Here is a 7,918-nt window from a genome sequence, read left to right as displayed (position 1 = left end):
TCTAATTATCTGTAATATGGTTTCATGCTTTATTCTGTATGGATTTATGTTATTTATTGCTACCCCCAATTTAACATAGATTGCTAAGACTTTTCAGGATTTTATAGCAGACATATGCTAGCCCTTTTGCTTATAATTTTGAATTCCTTTAGATTTTAAAACCAAGTATATGGGAGACAACATTTATGGAAGATATCACTCTTGACAAGCTTGACTTATTTATATCAGGCAGTGACAGTTACGTAATCTGGTGGGTTTCCTTTATGCTTTAACTTCCAGGAAAGTTAGAGTCGTGTCAATTTAATGCTTACTATCAGAAACTTGTATTCACCATAGACTTTCTTTTAATTGTGTTTCTTTCCCTATATATACGTCACATTTGTGTTTTTGGGAAGAGATCCACTGCCCCTATTGTCACACCCCTCAGTGTCTGCCTGTCTGTTCCTCCCCCTGTGCACTACAGAGCTCCTTCTTTCTTGATGACTCAGTGAACATGTTTTTTCTGTGTACCTGTAGCCTTCCATAGGGAGCACACCTCCTGGACTTTTTTTTTTTTTTTTTTTTTTAAGATTTTAAAAATTTATTTGACAGAGAGAAAACGAGAGAGAGAGAGCAAGCAGGGGGAGCAGAGGAGGGAGAAGCAGGCTCCCTGCAACACTGGGGTCATGACCTGAGCTGAAGGCAGACCCTTAACCGACTGAGCCACCCAGGCACCCCTCCTTCTGGACTTCAGTTAGAACTTGGAGCATACTGTATTAGCTTTAGCACCTGGATGTCACTGCTGGAGTGCGAGCCTATTGTGACCCTCCCTGCGGATTGTGCCCCTTACAGGTAAGGGTGGATTTGTCCAAGACCAGTTCCCTATAAGTTGGTCTCTTGCCACGTGTCTCCCTGGAGACACAGTAAACCCAAGAGCTTGAAGCAGTCAATTCTAGAAGATTCCTAAGGTGGCCTGAAGTGGTAATGGGAGGACTTTCAGTCTAGCCCTTGATAACGACATACATAGGAGGTGTTCTTCAAACCACGGACGCTGAGATGGTAGGGCTGAGTTGGAGTCAATCTCCAGCCATGCCATACGGATGTTGGATTCTAACCTCTGATCAGTCTAGTGGAGGAGCCTGTGTCCCAGTAACGATCCAGCTAAAAAGCCTCAGAGCCCAAGGGCAGAGTCCATCCCTCTCTCAGATTCTGATGTCTTGTGCTGCCACTCCATGAGTGCCCTCAGTAAACAGGCTTCAACAGGCCAGGTCTGGTTATTTATCCTGCCTGTGTGACACCCTGGGATCCAGTCTCCCCTTTTCCCTCTTAGTAATAGAGCTGTGTCGGTGTTTGCCCGGGAGGGAATTTCCCCCAGCTACTCTTACAGCCCCTCGGAGCCTATGACTAGGAGTTAGCCAAAGGAGTGTGGACAGAAGTGATATGTGCATTTCCAGATCACATTTTTTTTTTTTTTAATTAGGAAATCACGTGCCTGTCCTCCATCCCCATCCCACCCCCTTTTCCGGACTGGAGTGTGAAGATGACAAAGGAATGAATTTTGATCATGGCAATAAGATAACACCCTTGGGTATGGCAAACAAGACAGGAAGACCTTGAGTGCTGGGAATGTTCTGCTCCCTTGATCTGGATGGTAGTTTCACAGACGTGTACATACATAAAAGATAATTGAGCCACCCTCTGACTATTTCTGAGCTGTATTATACACAAGTTATGCCACAGGAAGTAAAGGAAAGAAGAACCTGGTTCCCTGAATGACCCTGTGGAGTCGAATTTTCCTCTGGGCTGTTGCAAAAGAGAAAAATAAACTCCTTTATGGTTTGGGCCATTGTATTGGGGGAATTTCTGTCCTAGCCATTTAGCATGTACCTTCAGTAATATATTTCTTTTCTTTTCTTCTTCTTCTTCTTCTTCTTCTTTTTTTTTTTAAAGTAGGTTCTGTGTTCAAGGTGGATCCCAATGCGGGGCTCAAACTCACCACCTGGGATCAAGACCTGAGCTGAGATCAAGAGGCTGATGCTTAACTGACTGAACCACCCAGGTGCCCCTTAACTAATATATTTCTTAAGTGTAGGAAGTTTCCATTTTTATTTTGTCCTGTTCTTTTGACAGAGCTTGGTAACTAGAAAGTGCTTGCTATCTGTTTGATGAGTGCCTGTTTTTGTACATGGCTTTTATCCGTTTATGGGGACATCTAGTACAAGTAAACCCAGAATACAGGAAGGGTCACAACATGCCCCTGCCCTGAGGGCTCTGCCCTCCCCCTCCCCTGCTCTGTCCCTGCCCAGACCAGATGCCTTGGAGCTGCTAGTGCAGCTTCTTAGCCCCCTGCTCTCCAGGCCCTCCCTTCCCGCGAGCACTGCTGTAGTATCTTCAGCTTGCTTCTGGAAAGGACAAGGACTTTTGAGAAGAAGGACAGGGGGACAACGTTGTCCCTGGGGGTAGGGGAGGGAGAATGGACATTTTAATCTGGTCTCACCAAAGCCCTGGGTGTGCGTGGGGTGAGGCAGCAGTGGGAGAGGCCAGAGAGGCAAGCAAATGTTTGTGATGCCTCACTTTGACATTGAACCCCTGAAAGAGGAGGGTCAGCCATCCGTCAGTTGACATGGCTGCCAATCATGGGACCTTGTTCATTTATTTGTTCTTAAACTGAACAGGAACCAGGTCATCTGTGGGGTCTGGTGGTGGGCTTGTGGGAGGGAGCACCCTCCCTGGAGGGTCTCCCAGGCTCTGTGGACTCTGCTCGGCCTGTTCTCTGTCATCTCCCTGAGGTACCAGAGATAAATCCTGAAAATCCCCATTTCCCAAAGATCATTTCACGGAGCACTAATTTTTTTTTTTTTTTAAGGAAAAAATTTCTGTGGTAAAATAAATTGAGAAAGTGGGGCTTATGCCCCCCTCCTTGGAAATTCTTGCAGGTTAGCTCATTAAAACCTCTGCGAAGTAAAGAGTATGCTGAATTTCGTGTCTGAGTTTCCCAGGGCTGTCATAACAAAGTACTAAAAACCCTGTGGTTTAAAACAGAAATGTGTTCTCTCCTAGTTCTGGAGGCTGGAGGTCCCAAACGAAGGTGTCAGTGGGGCCACACTCCTTGAGACACCCACGGGGGAGACTCCTCCCTCGCCTCGTCCAGCTTCTATGTGGCCAGCGATCCCTGGCATTCTTTGGCCTGAAGCTGAGCCCCTTAGTCTTTGCCTCCTGCTGTCATGCCATGACTTTCTTCCCCCTCCACATGTCTCTCTCCTCTTCTTATAAGGACACCAGTCATATTGGATTAAGGACCCAGTCTACTCCCGCGTGACCTCATCTTGACTAATTACATCTGCGGTGAGCCTATTTCCAAATAAGGTCACGTTCTGAGGTACTGGGGGTTAGGACGTCCACATATCTTTTGGGGGGACACAACTCACCCCATGACACTTTGTTTAGCTCAGAATTTCCTAAGAACTTATTTTTATTCCTCAGAATTCTTTTCAAAATGCTCCCCGATGATCCGTCTGAGCTGGTGGCGAGAGCAACTCACTTTGGGAAATGCTACCTGGGAAGAACAAGATGGGGGAGCCAACCAAGGGATGAAGTGACCACAGAGGAGACCGCCCAGGGCTGGAAGAGGATTTGGAGTCCTCCCTGAGGCCCTGGATTGGACGGGGGGCAGGGAGGACCACAGGACAGTGAAGCAGGAGTTGGCCTTTCCAGGACCACACCACAGAAGGCTTTCTGGCCTGCCCTGGGGAGGACGGGGCTCTGGGACAAGCCATCCTGGGGCCTGAGGCTGCTTGCCTGGCTAAGACACCACAGCGACCGTGGGGTGCAGGGGAACTTGGGCCCAGTCGTCCATCTCCACTTCAGAACCCGTCAGAGCAAGGGAGCCATAGAAGGGCAGCATCTGGTGTGTCCCCACTGCTGTCACACCTGGGCTCTGCTGCCTCAGGCTCCCAGCGCTGAGATGTGGGTGGCGTTTTCACACCTACTGAGCTAGTTTGTGGAAAGCACCCAAAATAAACCACAGGGTCTATAAACAAGTTTTCTTCCTGCCTATCCACTTTCCCTCAACTGGGCTTGCGAAGATGGACATGGCGCCCACCCCACACTTCTCACTTTGCGGCATCTGGGGAGAAGAAGGAGAATCCAGTTCTCTCTGTGGTAAAAGGACATGGATTCAAGTCCAGGGTTTGCCATGGACCTGCTGTGTGATCTTTGGCACGCATTCTAACTTCATCTTTGCATTTATAAAATGGAAGCAATTACACCAGCCCTGCTTACATCAGGGCTGTGGCTACTAACTATCTCTCCTTCCTTGTCGTTATTCTGTGCCAGGGACTATTATAGAAGCAGTGGTTCTAAAAGTTTCCTGTTGGGTGCGATGTACATAACATGCTATGTGAGCATGTTATCTATATTTATTTATAGCACTATGCAAAAATATGTAGTCATGTATTAATCTCAAGAAAGTAGCATAAATAATGTTCCCTTTCTCTCTCTTAATGACGAACTTTTGCTAAAAAAAAAAAAGAAAACGTTTCCTCGTTATGGTAATAATAAAACATCTTTTAAATCAGGTTTATTGAGATGTAAATGACATAAAATAGAGGTGCGTCATTTTGTGAGATTTGCCAAATGTATATAATCATGCAAACATTGTTTTGATCAGGACAGAGTGTTCACATCCTCTCCAAAGAAGACTGTGTCCCCTTCTGAAGCCCGTCACTCCTTTCTCCCCCAGCCTTAGGGAACTTCAGACTGGGTTTCTGTCCTTAGGGTTTTGCCTTTCTAAATAGCATGTACGTGGAATCATACAGTAGCTCTTCCTGTCTGACTGCTGTCTCTTCACGTAATGTTTTTAAGATTCTTCTGTGTTGTTGACTATGTCAGGGGTTTATGGCCGTGGTATGGATGTGAGCACGATTTGTTTTTCCATTCACTCACTGAAGGACATGTGGGTTATTTCCAGTTTGGAGTTATTACAAAGACAGCTCCGTGAGCATCCTTGTACACCTCTTTCTGTGGACTTCCTTTCCTTTCTTTTGAATAGATACCTAGATGGGGAGTGGCTGGATCGTCCGGTGGGAGTTGTGTTTAACTTTTCGACATGCTGCCAAACTGTTCTCCACAGCGACTACCCACCAGCATGTGTGAGTTCTGATTGCTTTGTGTCTTTCTGAGGACTTGATATTGTCAAGATATATATGTTTAATGATAGCCATTCTAGCAGGTGTGTGCTGACATCTCATTGTAGTTTTCATTTGTATTTTCATAATGACTAGTGATATTGAACATCTTTTCACGGGCTTGTTTACCATCCATATTTCTTCTTCACTGAAGTGTCTGTTCAAATATTTTGCCTAATTTTAAAATTGGCTTGTTTTGTTGAATTTTGAGACTTTAGAAGTATTTTGGATATGGCTTGTGTTTTATTATATGTGTTTTGAAAATATTTTTTTCAGTCTATGATTTTTTTTCATTTTTTAAGTGTCATTCAAGGAGCAGTTTTTAATTTTGAAGAAGTTCGATTTTTTCCTGTTTCAATGATTACTTTTTGTGTCTTATGTAAAATAAAAGCACACAAATATTTACCTAATTTTAGAAGGATTTCCTTTAGTGTTTTCTTATAGTTTTACTGTTTTAGACTTTACCTTTAAGTCTATGATGTATTTTGAGTTAATTTTTGTATATGGTGTGAGGTAGGGGTTGAGATTCTTTTCTTTCCTTCTTTCTTTTTTAAAAAGATTTTGTTTATTTATTTATTTGTCAGAGAGAGAGAGTGCGCGAGCATGCACAAGGCTGGCAGAGTGGCAGGCAGAGGCAGAGAGAGAAGCAGGCTCCTCACCAAGCAAGGATCCTGATGCGGAACTCAATCCCAGGACCCTGGGATCATGACCCCAGCCAAAGGCTTAACCGTCTGAGCCACCCAGGCATCCCATTTCTCTCTCTCTCTCTCTCTTTCTTTCTTTTTGCATAGGGATAACCCATTGTTCTCACACCATTTTTTGAAAAAATTGAATCTCTCTTCACAAATGTTCTTTTCACCTCAGTAAAACATCTCTGCACCATACCTGTTCAGCTCTTTCTCTGCATTCTCTATTTTGTTCCATTGATCTATATGGCTCTTCTTTCATCAGTACCACACTGTCTTAATTACTGTGGCTTTACATTAAATTTTGAAATTCAAATTGTGTGATTCCTCCAGCTTTGTTCTTCTTTCTCAAAATTCTTAGACCACTTTAATTTTTTTCTTTGTAGTTTCCTACAAATTTTTGGTTGATTTCTACAAAAGAGCCTGTTGGGATTTGAATTAGTATTACCTAGAATCTATAGATAGATCAATTTTAGGAGTATTGACATATTAATAAAATTGAGTCTTCTGATCTATGAACATGACACATCTCTCCATTTATTTCAGTCTGTTCTGATTTCACTTAGTGTTTTGTGGTTTTCAGCATATGGAAAACTACATATATTAAAAATTTTATTTTTAAATACTTCATGCTTTTGATCCTAATCTAAATAAATATATTTATTTATATTATAGATGAATATATATTCTTATTTCTGATTATTTAGTGCTGGCACATAGAAATATAATTGACTTTTGTACATTGATCTTGTGACCTGTGATCTTGCTAAACTAGTAGCTTTTGGTGTAGACTCTGTGGTTTTCTGCATGGACGATCCTATCATCTCTAAATAGAGGCAATTTACTTCCTTACCATTGTGTATGTCTTTCTTCTCCTCTACCCTTCTTCATTTTTTCCCCTCATTGCATTGGCTTGGTCTTCTTGAATGTGAGCAGTAGCAGTGAACATCCTCACCTTGTCCTAAGTCCTTGGGAGAAGGCACTCCATCTCTCACCATTAAGTAGGGTGTTGACTTTAGGCTTTTCATAGATACCCTTTATCAGTTTGAGACATCTCTTCAATTCCTAGTTTGCTGATTTATTTATTTTCTCAGATTTTTTTAAAAAAGGCTATTAAAGTATTTATTTATTTATTCATTCATTTTTTAAAGATTTAAATTATTTATTTGACAGAGAGAGAGAACACAAGTAGGCAGAGAGAGAGAGAGGAAAGCAGGCTCCCCGCTGAGCAGAGAGCCAGATGCGAGGCTCGATCCCAGGACCCTGAGATCACAACCTGAGCTGAAGGCAGAGGCTTAACCCACTGAGCCACCCAGGTGCCCCCCCAAATATTTATTTGTTATTTTAATGTTTTTAGAAGCTTGAATTGACTTTATTATGTGATTCCTGAATTGACCAGCATCCCAACCTACCATGTAGAGGAGAACTCATAAGACTTTTTTTAAAAGAGTAGTTTCAAGTTTACAACTAACTTGAGGAGACACTACAAAGATTTTCCCTATACTCTCTGTTCCCACACGTGTTCAGCCTTCCCCATTATCAAGACCACTCACCAGAATAGAATTTTTTTTTCACCAACGAAGAACCTACATGTTGACATGCTGTAATTACCTGAAGTTTCATAGTTTATCTTAGGATTTGCTCTTGGTGTTTCACATTCTATGAGTTTGGGCAAATGTATAGGAATATATATTCATCATTATATCATATAGAGTATTTTCATCCTAAAAATCTTCTATTTTCTGCCAATTCATGTCTCCTGCCTTGCCCTTGGCAACCACCGATCTTTGCAGTGTCTTCATTGTTTTGCCTTTTCCAGAATGTCACACAGTTGGGATGATACAATGTGTGGCCTTTCAGATGGACTTCTTTTACTTAGCAATATACGTTTACGGTCCCTCCCTGTCTTTTCATGGCTTGATAGCTCATTTCTTTTTAATGCTAAATAATATTCCTTTGTCTGTATGAACCACAGTCCTCCACTCACCTACTTAAGAACATCTTGGTTGCTTCCAAGTTTTGATGATTATGAGTAAAAATGCTATAAATATCCACATGCAGGTTTTA

This window comes from Mustela erminea, chromosome 7, assembly GCF_009829155.1.
Source record: "Mustela erminea isolate mMusErm1 chromosome 7, mMusErm1.Pri, whole genome shotgun sequence".
Classification (NCBI taxonomy): Eukaryota; Metazoa; Chordata; class Mammalia; order Carnivora; family Mustelidae; genus Mustela; species Mustela erminea.
The sequence above is the reverse complement of the archived record's forward strand: the minus strand, read 5'-3'. Positions refer to the sequence as shown.